Source organism: Archocentrus centrarchus, chromosome 19 (genome assembly GCF_007364275.1).
Source record: "Archocentrus centrarchus isolate MPI-CPG fArcCen1 chromosome 19, fArcCen1, whole genome shotgun sequence".
NCBI lineage: Eukaryota > Metazoa > Chordata > Actinopteri > Cichliformes > Cichlidae > Archocentrus > Archocentrus centrarchus.
In genome coordinates, this window is record NC_044364.1 from 2,437,524 (window position 1) to 2,448,685 (window position 11,162).

Below are 11,162 nucleotides of genomic sequence, written 5' to 3' on the forward strand. Positions count from 1 at the left end.
TTTAAGGAGAACCTGGATACTGTTTTGCCCTGTTTTCGCTAACCTGCTATATAAACAGAATGGTTAGTGAAAGGGAGCCGGGTCCCTAATGGCAGGGGGAGGGGGGTTTCAGGATGCTGCAGCACTCCGTCGAGTCCTGGAGGACAGCATGAGTCCATCTCATCTCTTAATTACTGTCGTCCCTGAGACCCAACCGGCTAATAACTGCCCCGCTACTGCAGCAGGCGGAGGACTCCACCTGAGCAGGAGCAGATGGAGGAAGAGAGAGAAAGTCTCTGCTTCACAGCCAGCCAGAAGAGAGAGGGCTCAACTAGGCCTTTCTTGACCATCTGGACTAATATGCAAAGCACGGTTCGTGCACACAAACAGACGCACACTTATTTTTGTAATAACACAGGCCATGCTACACCCTGTTCCCAGTCACAGCTGATTTGTAAGAACATTTGTCATCATCATCACCTCTGAACACCTCCATTAGAGACGCCCTTGTCAGAGAGCCAGCAGCAGCAATACCTGGTAGAGAAAGTACAGCGCTGCTTGACACTCAACAAAGCAAGCCCTGCTTTATTAGTATTAGGCTTATTACTGGTCTGTGCCATACACAGATAGCCAGATACAGTAGCATCCATGCTGTAAATAGCTGTGCATTACTGTAAATACACACAGCTTTAACCTGGTCAGTGTACATGACTCCTTTGTCGCTTCCCTTTCTGGGAACCATATGTGCTGATGAGGATCAGTGGCAGATATGGCCAGTATTAGCACAGACACTGATGCGGCTAATCTCCCTAACTTTCTAAGATGTTCTTCTCGCCACTGCGGACGAGCGCACACACAAAGACACACGAGCTGACCTCAATCCATCCGCCTTCTCTGGGCCTGTGGGTCCAAGGGCGTCAGGTTTTATTTCAAGGCAGTCTCGATGAAGGTCTGGCCAGCACACCAGTGCAGGTACAGAGTAGCTCAGTGGCCTTTTCCTCTTGTGTGACTGGGAAGACAGAGACAAAAAGAAACACATTTATATGAGGAGACGCTGCAGTAGAAAACTGTCCAGGCTGCAAGAATTTCTGGAGGCCTTCATCTCTTCTCAAAGCACACACTCGCCAGAATATTAACACTATGTGGATTTTATCCAAACCCTAAAAAGGAAACGCTGTCAGAAAACGTGTGATAGTAAAACCTGATCTCTGCAGGGGGAGAGAAAAGGAAAGGCAGGAGCACTCCAGGCAACATTAATTAGGGATAATTAATATTTTCCTGAAAATTGAAGGGGGGGGATAAAGATGCTCACCCTCAGCTTCAGTGTGAGGGGATAGACACAAGGGGAACCCACACAGTATTAGGCAGGTCGTTACTGCTGCCTTGTCATCTTAAGGCGAAAGAGGTCGAATACATTTCCAAAGTAAACCAACTTTGTTCTGTGCTTTTGTGGGAACTTCAAATGTGTTCTGACACTAAAGGGAGACTGTCATTCAGTTCCCCTGACTGCAATACTGAGATGGCAACAATCAAAACTAAAGCCTCTTTTCTCCCTGCAAAGTCTTTCCTTGACTAAAAGAAAATCAGCACTGCCTTCCTCACCAGCTCAGGTTCATCCCTGCTTGTTATGCGCAACCTTGATCAAGCTATGAAAATAATTATAAGACTCGAAGAGGCGAGAGCACAGTTTTTATTTTCCTCTTCCCTGCCAATCACAGCTTCTGGAGGAATTCACTGTCTGCTGTTTGGCTGATGTCAGGTCGGGTCACCTGCGAGTCTGCTGAGATTCCCGAAGCCCACGATGTTCACCTGTCTGCCCTCACACTGGAACCTCCTGAGCAGAGCTGCAGGTAAGGCTGAAGCCGTTTGCAAGTTGTTTTTCCAGTCTCCGTGGAAACCGCACTCATTTACATGCATGTGGTAATGAGGAGAATATACAGGTGCTCTTTATTTGGGTTTTTTTTCCATCAACAGACACTCTGAATGTCCAGATTAAAGTATTAAAATAAACATGCTGCCAGCACTGTAAGGAGACGGTACCCTCTCAGCTGTATTGACCTGAACAGCTGCTGCAGACGAGGCATCACTGGTGACAGGAACTCGATTTCCACTCACCTCAGCCCACCCTCTCTCACACATGCAAACAATGGTGCATAAAAACAACAGCAGCCCAGAGGTAATGCAGATAAGTCCCATTAACCTTTGGGCGCGCACACTTCGCTGCCTCTCCTCCTGTATCCCTGGCTCCACACTGTCCTTCACAGTGTTTCCATCTCACTCATGAATGTTTGATGGTGCTGCCAGCTGCTCTCTAGTCTGAGGGCGGCAACGTGTTCTTGCTCACAAACACAGGCGCTGTATTGTTTGTGCCCTCAATGGCTTTGGAAAAACAACGGCTTCGTGCATGTGTAAAATAAGCATTTTATGATAACGGTGTCGTCAAGAGGCGGAGTAGCATGAGAGCACTACTTTAAATATATATGAAAGTTACCGTTTTGTGTCCAAATGCGAGAAACAACAAGCGTCTCATTCATTTCAGAAATCTTTCAGAAATGAAGTGCGGCCAACTTTCCCTCCCACACAAATCACTCATTCTTCTTTTTGCTGTTTTTCAGAGTGCAGCATCCTTGCTGATCATTCCTGAGTGGCTGTTTGCCGACAGGGATCAGCTGAGGAGGTGGCTGGTGGCAGGTGGATGGGTGGGGCTGTTGGCACCACAGAAAAACATTTGCAGTGTGCATCAGGACGCTTGACAACATGAAGAGACCAAAAGATTTTTCTCTCATCCTCCCACCTTGCACCGCACACTCAGCGAGAGCTTCCACCTTTTCTGACACCCTGAGGATTCTCTGAAAGAGCCATATGTCTCCTCTGCGTTGTCACAGCAACAGTTTCATGCATTTTCCCTTATCATGCAAATGAACCGGAGAGTCAGACCTGCTGCCCTGCGGCGAAAATGCAAGAGCTGACCAGTTGCCTCATGCACACATACTGTCTGGGCCTCACAAGTAAAGCAGGTGTTCAGTTTGCAACTTGCATATCCTCTTCTCCAGAGGAGTTCATGTGATCAGATTGAAACCTGCTATTGTAACTTTAAATGATCAGATTTGCCAGTGAAGCATTTACATGTTTCAGCTTTTGGTTACAAGCTGGTTTTTCTTATTGTTCTTTTGATGTAGTCAGACAGTGAAACAGCCTATATAACCATATATAACCTATGTTTTTTTTAAATACAGATTAAGCTGCTTTATCCTGCCCCACAGTTCAACCCAAAGCCACTTTGCAACCCGCATGCACCCCAGCATCTCCATCCATGCTGTTCCTGAGTTAATCAGTGTCATATCTGGTGTCACTGTTGCCTGCACTGGTCTTGCTGCTTCTCTTGCTTTCGTTGTCTACGTGTGGAAGGGCAGGCAGGTCCCAGAACAGAGCCATAAAACCATACCCAAACTAATAGAGGTGAAAATAATCTTCTTTCTCAAAGCTTGCAAATTTATTCCCCGTTTTAATATGTTTTTAGTTTTTCTCTAAAACTTGCTCATTAACCTTCATTCAATCCTGGCAGAAAAGCAAACGAATATTCTTGTGAGCTGTGAGTAACAGCTGCAAAAGCTGTGCATTTGTTGGCTTTTTGTATATAGATACAGTGGATACATATACAACTGTATTATCGGCATACATCTGACAACTTGTTTCAAGCCACGAAGCAGCTGAGAAGAAGGCCAAGGACAAAATGCTGTAAAATTCCTCTCTTAAAAAACAAAAACAGTATCTTATTGTTTATGTTTGGAAATGTGGGATTTTTCTGTCTGCTGTAAAAACATCCACTCCTACAGCTGCTTTCACTATTCAGAAATAATTAAATATAGCGCACTAAATCAAAGAGGAACCAGTCCTATCATTATCCCCATTAAATGTTTCCACCATAACTGCCATTTTTTTTGTCTTCCCACACTAAACTGCTTTGCATGTGAAGTCTAAATACTTAATACAAAAAGTTCTTCTTCAAGTTTCATTTTTTAAGTGTATTGGACACTGACACTGGCTCCTTGACATTTTTCAGGGGAGGAAACTGTTATCCTCATTTACTAAAGCAAAACAGATGTAGTTGCCAACATGCAGAGCTGAAAGGAAAAATAATACATTGGTTTGGCCGCCTGCTGCCTCTGAAAGAGGCAATAATTCATTAGTGTTATTTTAAATCTTTACATCTTTGAAAGAGGTTCGTTGAGGGAATAAACGGGTATGCAGTGCCCTAATTAAAACTTGACTCTCCAGTCCAATGAAACCTCCTTTCTCCTCACCCAGTGTCTCATGTCCAATGTTCATCTCCTCGACAGAGCTCCTCCTCTCAGCCAACACTGTCCAGACAGCAGGAAGACAGAACTGGGTCATGGCAAACCTGAGGCCTGGAGCTCTGGTTACGTTACCTCCAGAGTCAGGACCTCAAGGCCTTGAATTGGATCCAAACGTCAAAGTCTGGCTCGAACCAGTATCTGTCGCCATCGGCCCAGTTGGTCAGCAGAGCTGCTTCCTCAAAGCAGTGAGCATAAATTATGAGTTTGGAACCAACTCTCAGGTCGATAGCGTACTGATTGCGTAGCGGCTCAAAGTGCTGATTTGAGCTCAGTGTGTTTTATGTGGGTCACGGTTGTACAAAGCCGTTGGTCTGGGCTGCAGATGCTCTACTGCTGATCAGTCCAAGGAGCCAAAATTTGCTTACTTCTACCCCAAAGCCAGAGTCAGAGGTTCTTTGTTACAAAGTAGCACATAACAGCTATCACACTGCTTTCTGATCTAACAGCTGCTTCAGCAGACTGCAGAGAATTCTTACAAAATACAAAACCACTGTGTTCTTAGCTGCCTATGCTTCTTTGTGGAGATACTTTTACACACCCAGCAGATCCACAGCAGCATTAGCAGTCGTGTTTCCCCCCACGATAACCAAATTAAGTCTGATATTTACTCTCTTTTTTTTTTTAGCTTATGAGAAAACATCAGCTACTAAATGTCACCATCTCCTGACTGCCTTTACCTGAATCCCATATGGTCCTGGACAAGTAGTGTACAGTGGGTTTACCACACAGCCAGCGTGACCACATGTTGGAGCGCTAACTTCTCAGCTAATGCTAGCAAGTTGCATTTGTAAGCTAGCTGCATGGAACAGTTACAAATACTTGCTAATTACTGCTAAGTAAAAGACTAAGAAAATATTATAATTTCACCCTCAAAAACTGGAACAGTCTTTTTATATGAACTGTTCCTCATAGCTGGCTGTGTTATATGACAGATAATGTAATTAAAAATACTTCAAAAGGCACCAACACTGCAGACACTTCCAGGAAGTCCAGTGTAGTGATTGGCACTAGCAGAGGAGAAGCTCAGCCGACAACTGGCCTGTTAGCACACCTGTCAATCAGCAGCCACACCTATCCAAATGTTAGGAAAAAACCTGACCCCCGTACCGTCATTATGAAAGGTGAACTATGAGAGAGCAAAAGTGTTTTGTGCACTCATGTGTAAGAAGCTTATAGTGAGGAGCCCAAGTGTTGCTTTAAACACGGTGATTGGCCTTAATGTTGCCCACTCAGTTAAGTGATGCATCGCTGCGACTAAGCAGGCAAACATAACTGAACAGTGTGAAATTGTTGTCCATTATTTTCGCTCCACGTGCGTAATGTTGTACGAAGGCTCCACTCCTCCACGGTTATTTGCAGTATTTTAAGATAGAGGTTTGCAGTAAAGTAAGCGCTCGCTCACATCGATTAACCTCACGGTCTCGTAGATGCGAGCTCGTGCCCGGCTCCCGTGGCCATCTTTAAATACAGAACAGTTTAAACACAGTTTTGAATCGGAGCTTCTACATTTTCCTTGTCTTACAGCGAACATTCCCAAAAGTTAAAACACTGTACACTTGACATTTACAAGCCCAGACAGTGGGCAAACAAAAGGTTACCTCATATAGTGCAATCTTTATGAATAACTTTCTCTGGTGACACATGCAGACGTTTTCTCCCTACAAGTTTTACGCTGTTTTCTAAATAAAATGCTGGGCCTTTGACCTTGAGCCAAGGTCAAGTGCATTGAAAATGACAACAGGAGAAACTGGTAGTGTTAGTTATCCTGATCTCACAGAGCACACATAAGGGCTCATTTAAGGAGTGGAAACTTTGCTCCCCTATAAAAATCATCCAATAATATCTATCAGGCGTATGAGAAATGAGTGGAAAATGTTTGCTGATATCACCTTTAGACAGCTTAACTCTGCATCATAGAGAATGGAGTGTAACAGGCTGCATTTGAACCCAAACTGTGATCTTTACCTAAGTTCAACCAAGTAGTTTTGATGCCTAAACCAAACAGGAAGTGAAAACAAACTGAGAAATGGTCTTCAGCCCTTTTGCTCTTGTGGGTTTCCAAAGTTATTTAAAAAAAAGACACAAACCTGTGAGCTCTCCCTGAGTACATGCACAAACTCTCTGTGCTGTTCAGTGGAGGGTGCAGCAGTGTGGATACTAATCTATAGATCCACTAATCATGTGATCAGATTTCCAACAAAATATTCTCTGATCCACTAAAGGAAGCCCAACTAAGGGAACAGGAAGTTGAAGCGGTGGGCAGGAGGATGGAGGGCAAGCAGCCAGACAGGAGAGCCAGACACACACACACACACACACACACACACACACACACACACACACACACACACACACACACACACACACACACACACACATACAGAGTATGTGACTGGGAGTTGTGTGTCTCCACGCTCTGCAGGGCAGAGGTAAGGACAAACTGTCTTCTTCTCTTCTACCCCAACTTCCAAAACAGCAGTGCTCCCTGCAGGCCCCAACTGTACCTCAATGTGAAGGCAGAGACCATGAAACCCACACACCGTCCCCAGAAAGGCCTCGAAGGCACTGAATACCAAGCAAAGCAGGAAGTAACCATAACTGCTTCAGAGCCAAGCGTTATGGACCCTGTGCTGCCTCCGCTGTGTGTATCTGTGACAGCACACAGTGCTGTAGGACGGGTCAGAGAGCAGTTCACCATGACGACCGCCTCCAGGATTCAAAAGAGAGGATACATTAGTGACTCTGCGCTGAGTCAGCCTGAGGACGAGCAGTGTTCAGCACATCTATCCCCGTACCTCGACGGCTTCCACACGAGGACATACAGCCCAGCATGTGATGTGACACTGCTGTTTCTGGGAGATTTGTGTAAAAAGGATGAAAGAGGGATGATTGTGTTTGCCCTCTGTGTGAGCGTTACGTAACTTCCATGCAAAAATTCTCCTCCGAGGATTAGACTCAATAGAATGATATTCACGGTTTAATGTGGCTGAAAATTAAATCGACAAGAGTGGGAGAGACTCATTTTTGCTAATCAAAGGGACTTGAGAAGATGTGATATTGTGCGCTCCATGTCGATGTGGCGTATCATTAGATTACATTTGGTTATGCTGTGAGTGACGATTCACAGGGAGAACCACACTGTGCAGCTGACAGGTCGAGTGCAGCTCTCGTATGTTTGAGTGTGTGAACCAGTGTATGGATGAAAGTTAGAGCAGAGCGAGGGTGGTGTGTGTGTGTGTGTGTGTTAGACCCCAAAGGGTTTGGGAGGGTGGAGTGACTCATCTCACCCTTGGGCTCTGCTTCTCAAAATACATCTACTCCTCTTTTCCTGTCTCACCTGTTTTCTCCCCCTTGTTCATTTTTATATCTCATCAGCAAACTTCAGTGTGATTTGAACTCGGGAGCAATTTGAAATCATCTTTCCACATCACAGTGTTTGGTGCTGTTTTTGAAAGAAAGTGGGGGCTGGGGATGACGAAGAGCGAGAGAGACAGGCAGACAGACGAGCAGCGGCGAGGGCAGAGAATGGAGCAAATGCTAAAAGCTCATTCATCCTGACAGTGTTCATGGCACCAGTCAGAGCATCCAAAAGGCAGAAGGAGGATGGACCAGACCTCTGACACACAGACAGTCTGTCCTCGCTGACCCAGCTTTGCCTCGTCTGAACAGGCGGTCAAACTGGGAGACTTACCCGGTATTTGAGGAGAGGACTGATGCTGCAGTCACTGTTTTACAGTTTGCATTAGAATATCACATGAACAGCTTGCACCATTTCATTTCATTTTTCTACAGGGAAGAAAACACAAACGCTAAACAATGCTGCAACACACATACAGTAATCTGTGGGTTTGCTTTCAATGCCTGAAAAAATAACTAGCTAGCATTAGCAAAGATGTAATTTTTATTTTGATTGAACAGAAAAATAGTAATAACTGATCTAAAAATCCTAAATATATTATTTTGTTTGTTTGTTTTTTCTAACAGCCAAGTGGTTTTTACCCATAAAATGCCAGCATTCTGCTAATGCATGCTAATTGGTCTTGTTACAGGCCAATTAGCATGCATTAAAAAGCTTCTGTTAATAGCAGCTGTTTAGAATCAATAACTAGACATTAGAAGAGTAGGAAACCCAGCAGAAATGTGTGTGTGTAGGAAGCAGCTGGTTGTTATGGCTGAAGGTAATGCTATCAGGAAGGTGTTGCTGCCACAGATAGCAAAATAAAAGATGGATGTCGTTACCGTGTCACCCTCTGGTTTATGAAGTCCAGTTTATAGATACAGCTTGCTAGATAAGTTTGCTAATGTTAGCTGACAACTTTGAACTTCTCGCTTTCATCCAGTGAGGAGAACTGAGGCTTCCAAACGAGTATTCCAGAAATCAATGTGTCACGTTACAACGGCCATCTTTAATATACAGTCTATGGGCTGAACATCCCTGCTGCTGGTTTCTGTGAGCAAACCAACTCATTTGATTGATGGCACTTTGTTAAAGATTTGCAGTACCAGTTGTATCAGCAGCCATCTGACTTGTAGAGGAGCTCCTTATCAAACTATGGGCCTTTTTTTCTCCGTTAAAATAAATAAATAAGTTTAAAAAAAACAACAACTGGCAATTAATTAATGTCAGTCAACTAATAATTTCACTGGTTGGTTTCAAGGGAAAGTAATGAAGCTTGTGTATTTTGGGTTAATAGCCTCTCGGATACCCTCATTACCCCAGTAGGATATCTAGCCTTGATCACAGTTTATATTAATTACACAGGTGAGGTGTTAAGGAACATCTATAATTATTATTAAAAACTAGAATTATTAGACTTTTGGGGATACTTGCCCCATTTTTTAAATTAAAAAAAATATGACAGCTGGTATTAATCCTGATTTAATTGTCCTCCTTTAATAGGATTACTAATATCCTTTTTTTAAATCTAAATTTAATTCTGCCTTTCCTCATCTTTCTTGTCATGTTGTCATAGCAGAGCACTCAGGAGTGCCACGGGTTTTCTTTATCGTTTGTGTCTAATCCCTTATTATTTTTAAAAGATATGTGTTACATGTGTGGTATTCTTTTTTTTTTATCTGTGCACATCACATGTTTACATCTGCAATGGCCATATTCATCCATAAGGAAACACTGGACTTTCTGGGTATTGTTTACCTATCTGATGATCCATAATTAATGCTGGGATTGGTAAATCTCAGCTTTACCTGCTAGATGTATAAGAGTGGAGGACGGTGCACACAGGTAAACTATACCTTATGCAGAAGGTGCAGTCTGAATGAGGTAGTAGACTGCAGCTAGGCCCCATCAGTGTGTAGGATGAGTTTGGAAACCAAGAGTGAGGGCAGAGCCCAGGATTAAATGGTGGAAGTCAAAGAGGGAAGAATGTTGCACAGAGTTCAGGAAGGAGTTGAGACAGGCTCTGGGTCTTAGAGAAGAGTTGGCTGGGAACGTACTGCTGTAAACTGTCAAGAAGGTGTCTGGTGTGTCCTCTGGACAGAAGAAACAGGGCAAGGAGACTTGGTGGTGGAAGAAAAATTACAGGAAAGTATTCAAAGCAAGAGATTAGCAAAGAAAAAGCAGGGAAAAATGTACTAATTTCACCTTGAGGTGAGTGTTTGTTGTAATTTGGGACTATATAAACACTGAACTGAAGGAAGTGTGCTGAGAAGATGGAAGGAGTACTTCGAGGAGCTCATGAATGTAGAAAATGAGAGAGGGAGGGAGAAGGGAGGGAGGACAGTTAGTGAATCAGGAAGTGCAGAGGATTAGTAAGGAGGAAGTGAGGGCAACTATGAAGAAGGATGAGGAGTGAAAAGGCAGTTGGTCCAAATGATATGGAGGAATGGAGGGCAGAGGATGCCTGAGTGAGAAGAAGTGGACTGGCACTGATGTGCAGAGCTGTAGCAACTATAGAGGGATAAAGCTGATGAGCCAATTTTCGCCTAATCTCTAAGCTTCCTTTTATTTCAAAGATTTTAGACAAGGTGGTTCTTCAGCTTCAACCTTTTGTAGACATGCATGGGATTGTTGAGGTGCTGCAGTCTGGTTTTAAGGCATTTCACTGCACAGAATCAGCGCTCTTAAGAGTTTATATTTGACGTTTTATTAGCTTCCATTTTAATCCTTCTAGATCTCACAGCTGCCTTTGACACCGCTGACCACAGTATTCTTATTTCTCATCTGGAGTACTGTGTGGGGGTAAAAGGCATAGCTTTGGGGTGGTTTAGGTCATACTTGTCAGAGAGTTTTAGTCCGTTTTGAAGGCTCAACCTTTTCCTCTGCACTGCTCCTATGTGGAGCTCCACAGGAGTCTGTTCTGGGGCCAATTCTCTTCTCTTTATATTTATGTCCCCTGAGATCAATTCTCAAAATATATGGTATCTCCTTCCACTTCTATGCAGATGATTCCTAAATCTATCTGCCCCTGAAAGCCTGGATGGGTTTAGCTTTTTTAAAAATTTAATGAGAGCGAGACTGAGGTCATGATACATAGATCCAGTAGTTCTAGCAGAGCTACAAAATTGGACCTGGGCCCTCTGGGTCTTTATGTTAAGCCCGTTGTAAAACAACCTTGATGTGAAAATAGAAGAAACAGATCAATTCTGCCTTGAAATCAAGTTTTTACCAACTGAGGCTTCTTTCTATCGTCAGGCCCTTCTTATATTTCAATCCTTTTGAGAGAGTTATACACGCTTTCATTTCAGCTCGTCTTGACTTCTGTAATGCCGTTTACGTCGGTGTAAATCAGGACTCCCTTTCACGCCTTCAGTTGGTCCAAAATGCAGCTGCTCGCCTTCTTTCCAGAACTCTAAAAACAGAACCTA

At 43.7% G+C, this 11,162-nt stretch overlaps 1 long non-coding RNA gene across 1 annotated transcript; it reads left to right on the plus strand.

Annotated features, from left to right (window-relative positions):
• Positions 1-1,003: 1,003 nt before the first annotated feature.
• On the plus strand, positions 1,004-3,847 carry LOC115798745 (uncharacterized). Its single transcript, XR_004021499.1, has 3 exons — positions 1,004-1,589; positions 1,698-1,829; positions 2,595-3,847. It is a non-coding gene; the product is annotated as an uncharacterized LOC115798745 (long non-coding RNA).
• Positions 3,848-11,162: the final 7,315 nt, after the last annotated feature.